Source organism: Nannospalax galili, unplaced genomic scaffold (genome assembly GCF_000622305.1).
Source record: "Nannospalax galili isolate Female #2095 unplaced genomic scaffold, S.galili_v1.0 scaffold541, whole genome shotgun sequence".
NCBI lineage: Eukaryota > Metazoa > Chordata > Mammalia > Rodentia > Spalacidae > Nannospalax > Nannospalax galili.
The window spans coordinates 1,778,857-1,791,459 of NW_008345054.1; the positions used below are offsets into that span (position 1 = coordinate 1,778,857).

Consider the following 12,603-nt stretch of genomic DNA (forward strand, 5'->3'; position numbering starts at 1 on the left):
AAGGTCTGAGATGCTGGGGTGCTCGAGTGTGTGTGTGTGTGTGTGTGTAATACAGTTTGAATCTGGAGTATTCTGCAAGGTCCATGTGTTACAGGTTGGCCCCCATCTTGTTGCTGTTGAAGGCTGCAGGGAACTTTAAAATGGGGTCTAGTGAGAGCCAAAACATAAAATGTCATTGAGGGCACGTCCTTGAAAGGAACGGTGGGACACCAGTCTCTTTTCTCCACTTTTGCCCAGCCATGAGAAGGGCTTTGCTCTGTCATAGGTTCCCATCATGATGTGCTGCCTCAGCAAAGGTGCAAAGCAACAGAGCAAATCAGTCATGGACTGGAAGTTTTAAACCTGTGGACCAAAATAGCCCTGTCCTCCTGATAAGAGAGGTTGATTAGCTCAGGTATTTGTTACAGGAATGGAAAGCCAACTAACAGTGTGAATTTGCAGCTGGAGCAGTGACTCGGCACTGCACTATCAAGAAAATGTTATTTTCCTATTCCTTATCAGAAAGTCACTAAATAGCTAAATGGAAAAATTAAGAAGCAGCACATTGTTTAGAGCCTTGTGATCTGACTTGACTTTTAAAACAATTACCTGTATTACAGGAAAAGCCATCCTGGTATGGAAATCTTCAGTTTGATGGAGTGAAAAGGCCGATTCTCACATCTAGTAGGCATACCTTTTGTCCATATGATTGCTATTAGAGTACAGATAATCTCAGCAAAGCTCATACTGAGGGCTTGGTCCCCAATGTAACCAAGCAGAGGTGGTAAGGTCTGTAAGAGGCAGTACAGGTCAGAAGGGATCCACCCTCATGAGGAATAAATGAGGTTCGGGGAAGAGAGTTTTGGCTCTGGAGGGACTGGATTCCTAACAGAGTGGGTTGTTATAAAGTAAGGCTGTATCTCCTGTTTCTTCTCAGCACATGCCCACCTAGCTTTCTGCTTTCTGTCATGAGCTGAGCCCTCATAGGATGTTTCTAGTATCCCAAGTCAACAAATCTGTTCTATATAAATTACCCAGTCTCAGGTATATTATAGTAACAGAAAACAGATGAAGCATTTTCTTGTAGATCTCTTCCTTTGTTCTTGACAGTTAATGACAAGGGTCATTACTTCAGGTCAGTACCCCCCTTACCAAGACAGCAATGGAAACTGCAGGGAGTGGAGTTATCAAAGTCACAAGTCAGCTTCCTCAACTTGATGTGAAATCAGGTAGAATTAGCCACACAATTATGAATAAAGAAGCTGTGACTTAAAACCAAAGCTTCCTGACACCTAGCCCAGATCATTTTCAACTGGACAATCTTCCCAGAAATGCATTCTGGGGAAATGGCCTGTGGACAAAGTGTTCTGTGGTCCAGTATGAGGCACTCTTTCTTAGCACTTCAGTGTTGCTATAGCATGCACCTTTAAGAAATTCTGCAGTTCAACAAGCAAACTAGTTTAATCATCCATGATTTCCTACATCTATGTGATCATGCCATCTTCTAGAGGATGGGGAGACTGCCACAGACGAGGAAGTTCTGTGAAATGAAATGTGGGTGATGCTGCACTGGACCTAGGTTAAAGCCCAGAAGTGGCAGGTGCTAAAAAGGAGCTCAGAGGTAAAGATCTTCTCCAAGAAACTGGTTCCTAAGACATGGGGAGAAGGTAATAATCTGAGGTTCTACCAGCAATGCAGAGTCTGTGGTCCACAAAGAGACTAGTTCAGTGAAGCAAGCACAGAAATCTGCATTTTTGAAAAAGCTCTGCATGTATTCTGATGTGCATGCAGGTTTGGAAATGTCCCTGAGGCTCCAGAGCCCTGTCAAGATGGAGCATGTGAAACCAGAGAAGCTGGAGTCTAGATGTTTTACGGAATTTTATAAAAAGAAGCAATAAATGGTGCTCAAGAATTTAAGTACATGAAAGAATCTGGGAACCAAGGGGTTCCATATGAAAGCAAACCTTCATTTGAATTTTTCTGAGTTTCATCTTGCCTGTCCCTCTTATCGTTCTTTTTTCAGGACACAGCAGTGGCTTGATAGCAGTCATTTCTCACACCCCAGTATTAGCTGCAGGGCTGTTGCTTTTAAAACTGGTCTCATAAAAATGTAGTGGAAATCAGCTGTAGAGTCACCTATTCAATCACAAGTGAGTTTCCAATAATTAGGACACTTGTGAATAAAAACTGTGTTGATAGCACCCTCTGGTGGCTTCTTAAAATACTAATTTCTACCCAGCAGGCATTTTGAACAGAGTAGTTACCAAGGACATTCCTGAAGGGCTGAAATTAGGAGTAACAAAGTTTGCTATATTAAAGTTATTATTTTCAGTGGCCCCTTTCTTTCTTAGACTTCATGCTTTGTGTATGGATTTCATAAACACACCCGAGTGCACACTTTGTGGCAAATGCTCATGGAGCTTACAAACAAGTAAGGAGACAGTCAATGAATAATTCTGAGAAGCGCTATTTAGAAAATCAAAAAGGAGACTTGATCAAATGGATACCTCAAACTGGGATATAGGGGTGGAGAGGACTCTGTGAAGTGGTGGTCTCCTGAGGACTTTCAGGCCCAGAGCACGGCTTGTACCAGGAAGCTAGAAGAGGAGATGAATCAGGCAGATCCTTTAGGTCAGGCTGAAAAGCTTGTTTTGCACAAGATGGGAAGGGGAAGAGTTCTTTGGGTGGGGACATAGTACATTCACTGGGAAACCAGAAGTTAGCTCCTAACAACCTTCAGGAAAACCTTGATGTAAGTCTTTGGGATTCCACAAATGTCACACAAACTCAGTGTTGGGAAGAACATTAAAAGTTTGCTCCAGAGACTGAGAATGCCTGATCTGGCCTCCACCTGGTGTAGGTGGTGAGATCTCAGTAGACAGCCTAAGAGTGCCTGATCTGGCCTCTGCCTGGTGTAGGGGCTGAAAACTCAGTAGACAGCCTGAAAGTGCCTGATCTGGTCTCTGTGTGGTACAGGAGCTGATACCTTAGCAGAGTGCCTGGATTCAGCCTCCACATGGTGGTGAGCTTCCCCAAATCACAGGTACCCAACCACCTAAGTGAGGTCCCTCCCCCGTCCCCAGGGGTAGACCTCTCTACCCTACAGTAGGGTAGGGCTGAGACCTTAGCAAGTAGCCTGAGAGTGATCTGACCTCCACCTGGTGTAGGGGCTGAAAACTCAGAAAACAGCTTAAGAGTGCCTGATCTGGCCTCTGCCAGGTATAAGGACTGAGACCTCAGCAGACTGCCTGAGAGTCCAAAATCAGGCCTCCCCTTAGGGAACTTCCAAAATTGTGCTCTGAGTACCTGCTAGTAAGGGTCCAAATGTTAAAAGGAAGCCTGAGTGTACCTGACTGGACCCTGACTTGGGCCTCTGGGAGCTCCTGAGTAGCTGATCCAAAGCCATCAGTTCTCTCCAAAATAAAATATGAGAGAACCCGAAACCTAGACCAAGTAGCTTTACATATCCAATAAGAAAACAATAATACAGATGCAAACTTCAACTCAACAAAAGATGGTGTGAGTTTCATACCAGAATCACAAACAACAAAAGAAATCCACATGCCAAAATCACAACGGAAAAATATGGAAAACCAAAACAGCATGTTCCCATGAAACTCCACCAGTCCTGTAGAAGAGTTCTGCAAGGAGAACCCCCTAGAGACAACCCAGGACAGAGAATTTAAAAGAAGAATCATAAACATGATTAAGGAATTCAATGAATTTAAAGAATACACAAATCAAACTAAAAGAAGATAGGGATAAACTTCTCACTGAATTCACAAGAGATAGTAACATTGAAGAAAATTCAGGCTGAAATTAAGAAAGAAGTGAAAAGCTCAATAAGCCAATTGAAACAACAGGGGAAAGTCTCACCGCTAGAATGAATGAAATGGAAAACAATATCAACACTGGAGGATAAAGTGGAAGAACTGGACCACTCAAGCAAAGATTATGAAAAAAATTTTAAAACACAGGAATGGAATGTGCAGATGTGGGACACCATGAAAAGACCAAATCTACAGATCATAGGAATAGAGGAAGGAGAAGAATTTCAGGTTAATGGTATTGACCAGATCTTTTTTAAAAAAATATTTTATTTATTATTTTTATTTTATGTGTATGAGTGTATTGCCCGCATGTAGGTAAGTGTACCCATGTTGTGCAACACCTACAGAGGACAGAAGAGGCCGTTGGATCCCCTGAAACTGGAGTTACAGTTGTTAGCTGCCATGTGGATGCTGGGATTTGAACGCAGGTCCTCTGCAAGAGCAGCCAGTGCTCTTAACCACTGAGCATCTCTCCAGTTCCCCATTCTTAAATTAATTGTTTGAGACTAAGAACTCCAAGAGTAGACCCTGATTTCCCTATTATTATATAATGGCTCTGCTGGAACTCCTCAAGATTTGTGGTAACACTTCTTTCCTGTCTCTAGAAAGCTCATCAGAATTACAGCTGAGTTATCACTGCAAATTATGAAAGCCAGAAGAGCCTGGACCAAGGTATTTCCAGTTCTACATGACAATAGGTGCCATCCCAGAATACTATACCCAGCAAAAATGTCTATTATAGTTGCGGGGGAAAGAAAAAATCTTCCATGACACAAATAGCCTGTGAAAGAGTACACGTCCACAAAACCAGCCCTTCAAAGAATACTTGAAGCAATACAGAGAGCAGAGAGAGAAACAACTATATCCTAGGGGCAATGAAAGAAAATAAAGATATAATCTAGGAAACACAAAATTACACAAATAACACAAATAGCAATGAAAATTATGGCAACCAATTCAATAATAAACTTAAATATCAATGGACTGAACTCCCCAGTCAAAAGACACAGGCTAGTTGAATGGATTAAGAAACAAAATCCATCTTTTTGTTGTTTGCAAGAAACACATCTCACCTTCAAGGACAGGCACTACCTTAAGGTGAAAGGATAGGAAAGAATATTTCAAGCAAATGGCACTAAGAAACTAGCAGAGGTTGCAATTCTAATATCTGACAAAACAAAACTTTAAACTAAAACTAATCAGAAGAGATAGAGGGTCACTTCATTCTGATCAAAGGAACAATTAACCAAGAAGATATTACAATCCTTAACAAATATTCACCAAACTCTGGTGCACACAAATTCATAAAAACAACACTATGGGACTTTAAGACACAAATTAACCCAATTCAGTAATATTAGGGGACTTCAATATCCCACTGTCTCCATTAGAAAGGTCAATTGGACAAAGAATAAACAGAGAGATGTCTGAATTACTTGAAACCATACATCAAATGGACCTAACACACATCCTCCAAATATTCCACCCAAGTCCCAAAGAATACACTTTCTCCTAAGCACCCCAAGGAATAAACAGAGACATCTGAATTAAATGATACCATCCATCAAATGGACCTAACAGACATTTTCCAAATATTTCACCCAAGCACCAAAGAATACAGTTTCTATCCAGCACTCCATGGAACTTTTTCCAAAACTGACCACATACTGGGGCACAAAACAAACCTCAACAAATTCAAAAATATTGAAATAATTCCATGCATTCTACCAGACCACAATGCAATAAAGTGTAAAATCAACTCCGGGAGATGCCCTAGTAACTACATGAAGACATGGAGATTAAATAACACACTCCTGAACGATGAGTTTGTTAAAGGAGAAATTAAGAAAGAAATAAAAGTATTCCTGGAATTAAATGAAAAGGAGAATATAATGCAACAAAACCTCCGGGACACTTTAAAAGCAATCCTTAGAGGGAAGTTTATAGCTCTAAGTGCCTACATTAAAAAATTAGAAAGAGCATAAATAAATGACTTAACACTGCAACTCAAGACTCTTGAAAAGGAAAAACAAATGAAACCCAAACACAGCAGAAGAGAAGAAATAACAAATATCAAAGCAGAAATTAATGAACTAGAAACAAAGAAAACAATACAAAGAATCAATGAATCTAAGAGCTGGTTCTTTGAAAAGCTAAACAAGATAAACAGACCCTTAGCCCAGTTAACCAAAAGAAAGAGCAAATCCAAATAAAAAATCAGAGCTGGAAGGGGAAACATCACAACAGACACCCAAAAGATTCAGAACATTATAAAGGAATACTTTAAAAACCTATACTCTATTAAATTTGAAAATCTAAAAGAAATGGATATCTAAAATCATGGGAACCACCAAAGTTAAACCAAGAAGAGATCAACAGTTTAACAGACCCTTAACATATAAGGAAATCAAGACAGTAATATAAAACCTCCGGACTAAAATAAGCCCAGGCCTGGATAGATTTACAACAGAATTATGGCAGGCATTTAAAGATCTCCAACCAATATTACTTAAATCATTAAAAAAGATAAAAACAGAGGGAGAACTCCCAAATTCCTTCTACAAAGTCAGTATCAATCTAATACCAAAACCAGGAAAGACACAACCAAAACAGAAAACTATAGATCCATATCCTTAATGAACATAGATGCAAAAATTCTCAACAAAATATTTGTAAACCGCATATAGATGTATATCAAATAGATCATTCATCATGATCAAGTAGGCTTTAGTCCAGAGATGCAGGGATGGTTCAATATATGTAAGTCAATAAGTGTCATAAATCATGTAAACAGACTCAACGACAAAACAGATCGTCATCTCAATAGATGCAGAAAAGGGTTTTGACAAAATTCAGCATGCATTTTGTTCTAAAGGGAATTGGACTACAGGGAACATACCTCAACAAAATTAAAGCTATATACAACAAACCCACAGCCAACATCATTCTAAATGGGGGTGGGGAAGGAAGCATTCCCATTAAAATCAGAAACCAGACAAGGACAAGAAATAAATTCTTAACAAATGAGACTGATTAAATTTTTTTTAAATATTTTTTTAATTTTTATTTTATAATAAACAAAATGCGTGTATTGTCTGCATGTTGGTAAGCGCACCTGTGTCATGCAATGCCCATGGAGGACAGAAGAGGCTGTCGGATCCCCTGGACTGGAGTTTCAGACAGTTGTTAGCTGCCATGTGGGTGCTGGGATTTGAACCTGGGTCTTCTGCAACAAGTCAGTGTTCTTAACCGCTGAGCCATCTCTCCAGCCCCCAAGACTGATTAAATTCTTATAGGCAATCAGATAAGCAAAGGATGACTCTGCCCTCTAGCTGCTGCATAGCCTTGCACTAAATGATAGTACAAATCCTGGTTAATTCCTATTTGGTACCTGCTCTCCTACTAAGCCGTTTGGAGGCATATGAAAGTTCATTACCACAGTGACCCTGAGTAGACACTACTTGTTACTGTTCCAATTTAGAGTTGGGAAAGCCATGGCCCAGCAAGTGATGTAGGAATAGTTTTAGAGGTTAGCTCACTTAAGGGTTTAAGAATTATTAAGTAGCACTCACTAGTTTATGCTCCAAATCATGCAGTTTAGGGTTGGATAGCATAACCTAGTGAGTGCAGGGTCTGAGTCTCAGCCCCACTCATTACTATCTCTGTGACAGTGGGCAAATTGTTTACTTCTGTGTGCCTTGGACTGATTTATCAGTCGGGTCATGAGTAAATGAGTTAGAGGATACATAACGATTACCACAGTGCCCGCCACTATTGAATAGCAACAATTATTGTTAGTTGTCAAAAACATTGCTATAACTGTTGCCCATAATTGATAAAAACATACATGATTAAAAAGTCAAAAAAGCAAATTATATGATACTTCTTGTAAAAACTTTGGAAGAAATGAACACCCACCAGCCAGTCCCCAGAGCTATTTCTGATTTTCACACACAGTATTTCAAACAGTTGACTGCCTAAGTAGCTAATGTGTTCTACCTGCCTTTCTAAGCAGCACTTCCTAACCAGCCTGAGTGCCTCACACCAGAAAGGCTTCACTACACTACAGGCATATTGTAGGAGGCAGCCACAGTAGTCATCAGTTTTTTGCTGTTGTTTTGTTTATATATAAATGAACGCCCAATTTAGTTACTGACAGAGAATGATAAATTCTGGGTCCAGTGTCATTGTCAGCTTTCCATTACTCTGGCCAAACACCGAAATAATCCAATTTATATGAAGAAAAGGTTTACTGTGACTGACAGCTTTGAAAGGTTCAGGCTATGTCCATTGGCTCTGCTGCCCTTGGGCCTGTGGTATCAGAGTATATCATGGTGCGAGAGCATGGTAGGTCTGTTAAATTCATTGGCAGCCAGGTAGCAAAAGGAAGAGGCAGATATCCAAATACCCTCTGCACAGGCACATTCCCAATAAACTTCCTTCAATAAAGCCCTACTTCTTAAAAGTTCGACCACTGCCCAACAGCTGCAGACCAAGTGTTTAACATAGGGGCTCTGAAGGACATTTCAGAGCTCAGCTCTAGCACTGTTACTAAGATGATAAGAAACCAAGGTGTGAACAGAGAAAGTGGTAAAGCTAAATGAACTAGATATGCACTCGCTTCTCTACCGAAAAACAGCCTGTGATCTCTGCTGCCCTGGTCAGCACTCAGCAATGACAGCAGAATCCCACAGGGTGGGCGCTAGCTCTGTCGATTGCTGAGGCAGACTCCAGACCCATGAGGATAAACTGCTGCTTGCTCAAGCTCTCCTAGTGTTTATTAGATTCCACATTTTGAGAACTACTAGCTGAAAAACCTAAGGATTTTTTCAAAATCTTGGTGTATGTTTTTATTTTTTTTCACTGAATGTTTGATCAGGTCTTTATTCAAATATGTTGTCTCTATTTGCTCTTTATGGAATAGAGATTTCAATAGGTTATGCAGCAGGCTCCTTTTCTTCTGTGGCAGACTTCTTTGCTGCTGGTTTCTTTTCACCTGCTGGTTTCTTGGTAGCCTCGGGCTTTTTTTCCACAGGCTTCTTTTTCTTTCTTTCCCTCAGCTTCTTGACATCCACAGGCAGCTTTACTTTCTTCTTCTCCATAGGCTTCTTGCTTGCAGCCCCCTTCTCTGCAGGGGCCGCAGCCCTCTTCTCTGCTGCTCCCTTCTCTGATTTGGCTGCCAGTGCTGCTGCTGCTGCTACGGCTTCGTTTCTTCACCTGGCGTTTGTGATTTCTGGCCTGGTGAAGAATGGTGTTCCTGCACATAGTCTTTGCATATGAGTTTAGCTTCAACATGATTCTCAGGGTCTTCAGTGGATTCTTTTTCAGGACTCTGCGATAAATCTTGCGTAGTGCTCGGAGGGCTCTTTGGATCTCTGGGCTTTTCAAGATTCTGCTAAGGTCTGTTTTCATCATCTTGTGCATGGGAAGGTTATAGTTACTCTTGAGGGAAGCAGCCTTACACCAAGTCCCATACAACTCATCCAACTTCCGGAAAGCACTTTTAGTCCAAATGCAGAAATGTCCCACATGCCCATCAGGAGCAAGTTTCAAAATGTTCAGCTTGCTCACATTAAGCAGAGTAATACCAGGGATGTTTCTGAAGGCCTTGATGATACCATTGTCCTCATTATAGATGACGCAGGGCTCCCTACATTGGATCCAGCAGTGGTTTCTCTTTTTGCCTTTGCCAGCTCTCATTCGCTGAGAGGCATGGACCTTTTTGATGTCATGCCAGGCTTTCAGTTTCTTAAGAAGCAGAACAGCCTCCTTGGTCTTCTTGTAATCTTCAACCTTATCTTCTACCACCAAAGGAAGTTCAGGAACTTCTTCAATACAATGACCTTTAGACATGACCAAAGCTGGTAAGGCAGAGGCAGCCAGGGCAGAGCAGATGGCATATCGCTTTTGGGTTGTATTCACTCTTCAGTGCCAATGACACCATGTTTTGGTTGGAGCAAACATGTGGCCTCCCTGACACCTATTTCCAAAGGCACCTTGGCCTGAACAGTGGGTCCCACCACCTCGAACTCTGGGAATTCGAACGACAGCTCTGCCAGTACCCCAAGACTCAGCACTGGTCTGATGACCTGCTAATTCCCTGAGAGCATAGGGCTGTTATTTCTTTCTTAAGTTGGTGTGAACAAAGCTCACAATATCCAGTCGAATGGGAACCTTGAACACCGCTGGCAAAGTGACATTTTTGCCAGATGACTCCCCCTTTTCAGAGTACAATGATATGAGGGGACAAGCACATGCCACGGTGGGGAGAGGAGACGGCCACGCTCCTCCCCACCTGGCAGCTCCACAGGAAAAGCGGTGTATGTTTTTAAAAGCAATACTAGTTGAATCAATCAGACTGGCATTAATACCATCTGCATAATACTCTTATTCTTACTTGTGGATGTCCAATGTCCTCTATGGAATAGTACTCTTGTGTTCATGTGTCCGTGCACACGCATGGAGGCCAGAGTTCTAGATCGCTCTGCATCTTTAAGACAGTCAGTCTCTCACTGAACCTGTGTGGGAATGCTTTTTATAAAATGAACAGATTCTGGCCTGTTAACTTCCCAACCAAAAAACTACAAAGTCACTGAGCCATGTGCCCTTGTAACCTGGGCACCAGATTTTGATTCCTTGGAACATGAATTTCCTACTCCACACCAAGATAATGAACGTGGGTAAGCTTGAGAATTAACAGCAAAGTGCTGAAAGGCAGTGTGCACTGGCAGTGCAAATCTCCATTGAAATCTATGAAGATTGAGACAGGATGCTTGACATTGTGTATATATAAGACATTCTAGAACTAGTCTCCAAACTGAAGCGGGAGAAACAGTTTTGAATTAATTTATGGGTAAGGCCTGATTCAGGAGCACAGCTCTAGAGCACAGTTCCAGGGATAGTTCCAAGAGACATCTGGAGGAACAGGTGTTCTCCAAGTTCAGACCCATTCTTAAAAACTAAAGTCGGGCTCCTTTATTCAGGTAACTGTAATGTGGCGTGGTAATGCCACAAACCTGCAGATCAATAATTTGGCTAGGCTAACAGGCCAATGAACTCCAGGGAACTCTTGGTTTTCATCGTGTCTCCCCCACTCACTCCCCACCAGCCACAGACAAGCACCACTGTATCTAACTCAGTCTTCTCACAGAATGAACTTCCTCCCACCAGGACCCGCCTCTCAATGGCTTCAACACCTCTCAACAGTGCCACAAGCTGGCGACCAACTCTTTAATAAATATTTGTAGAACATTTCAGATCCACTTCCTCAAAGTGTCTCTGAGGTCATCAATGTGTCACAGCACAGTAACTATTGTGAAGTATATTGGGAGCAGAGTTTGTGGTTTAAAACACGCTCTGGAAATATTCTAATTCAAGTATCTAAACGGGACTTTTCAGATGACTTGGAAGGTAAAAGAGCTTGCGGCCAAGCTTGATGAGTTTGCTCCCTGAGACCCACAAGACAGAACTGACTCCTGTAAGTTGGCCTGATTCCACACGTTATGCTACACACACAAGTATACAAAATTTAAAAATATTTAAAACAAAAATGTGTTTCATTCTAGTATGTTCTCAACAATGCGGGAAGCAGGGTCGTGTGTGTTGCTCTTGATACTGTGTATGTCCGAGGTTTCACTGTACTGAGTCAGTGTTACATTAAAATGCCTTTCCTACAGCAGCACAAATGCCCAAAATTATAAGCACCAATGTTTTTTTGCCACCAATTCCTGATCAATACACATTTTTGGAAAGTAGAGAGGTAGGTCCTGTATTTTCATCAATAGGAAGGATATTTGGTGATGAAATAGTTGGAATGACAGAAACTAGAAAATTAGAGGTCGGAGCAGACATGTACTAAATGTCTTTTCTGTAATCTCATCTGACCAGTTTCCATGGGAACACTACTCGGGTCTGGGCAGTTTGCTGGAGCAGATGCTATTTTGCTTAAGTCTGGAGTGTGGAATTCAGTCATATAAAAGATGACTGGCTTGGCAGGGGCATCTGGATCATACAGAAGGACTCCCTATTTCTGGAATAAAGGGACAGGACCCTAATACTTTCTAATGAAGACTAATCTGGAATGTATAATTTCCAGTGGGAAAACCCAGTATTTGATAGTTGAATGCTAAGGCTTCCCTCACCCCCAAGTCCCAGTTGGTACTGAAACATCAGCCTGATGCGTGACTGGGCAGCTGATATCACATGGTTTATATCTACGGCAACTCATTTCATTGAAACAGTCTCCACTGGTGTGCAACAAGACAGCCTGCCCAGAGGCAGCTGAGTCTAGAGGAAGATTTTTTTCTGGTTGTTTCACTCTGAAGAGAAAATGAGATGCTTAGGATGCTTTTTGAGACTCTAAAAGAATGTGTTTTTCAGACTCTCCTTCTGGAGGATTCTGAGAAGCCAATTCAGCTGTCTAAGGACCATGCACTGGGTACCAGGCTTCAGCAGACAGCAGATTCCTTAGGAAGCCCCAGTGTCAACATCTGCCTAGACTTTTCAGAGCAGATGGACAGCCTCTGTGCTTTGAAAATGAGTATTTGAGCTGAGGGGAATCTGGTCAGGCAGTCGTGCACTGTGGCTCAAGAATATGCCATTTGGTGTTAAGAGGCCGTGTCACACAAATTTCTTCTATAAATTATCCATCTATTTCATTACAGTAAATCAAAAAGGAAACACACAAAAAGTCAGTTTTAACCTGAAATAATTCTGTTGATACTGGAATTGCTTTCAGTGGGACATTTGCTTTAAATCACAAGAGATCTCCATCTCAAAATACAAAAATCCCTTC

At 41.5% G+C, this 12,603-nt stretch overlaps 1 pseudogene; it reads right to left on the reverse strand.

The window, feature by feature from the left end:
• Window positions 1-8,669: 8,669 nt before the first annotated feature.
• The window catches only part of LOC103740690, a 5,620-nt pseudogene continuing 1,686 nt past the window's right edge, over window positions 8,670-12,603 (reverse strand).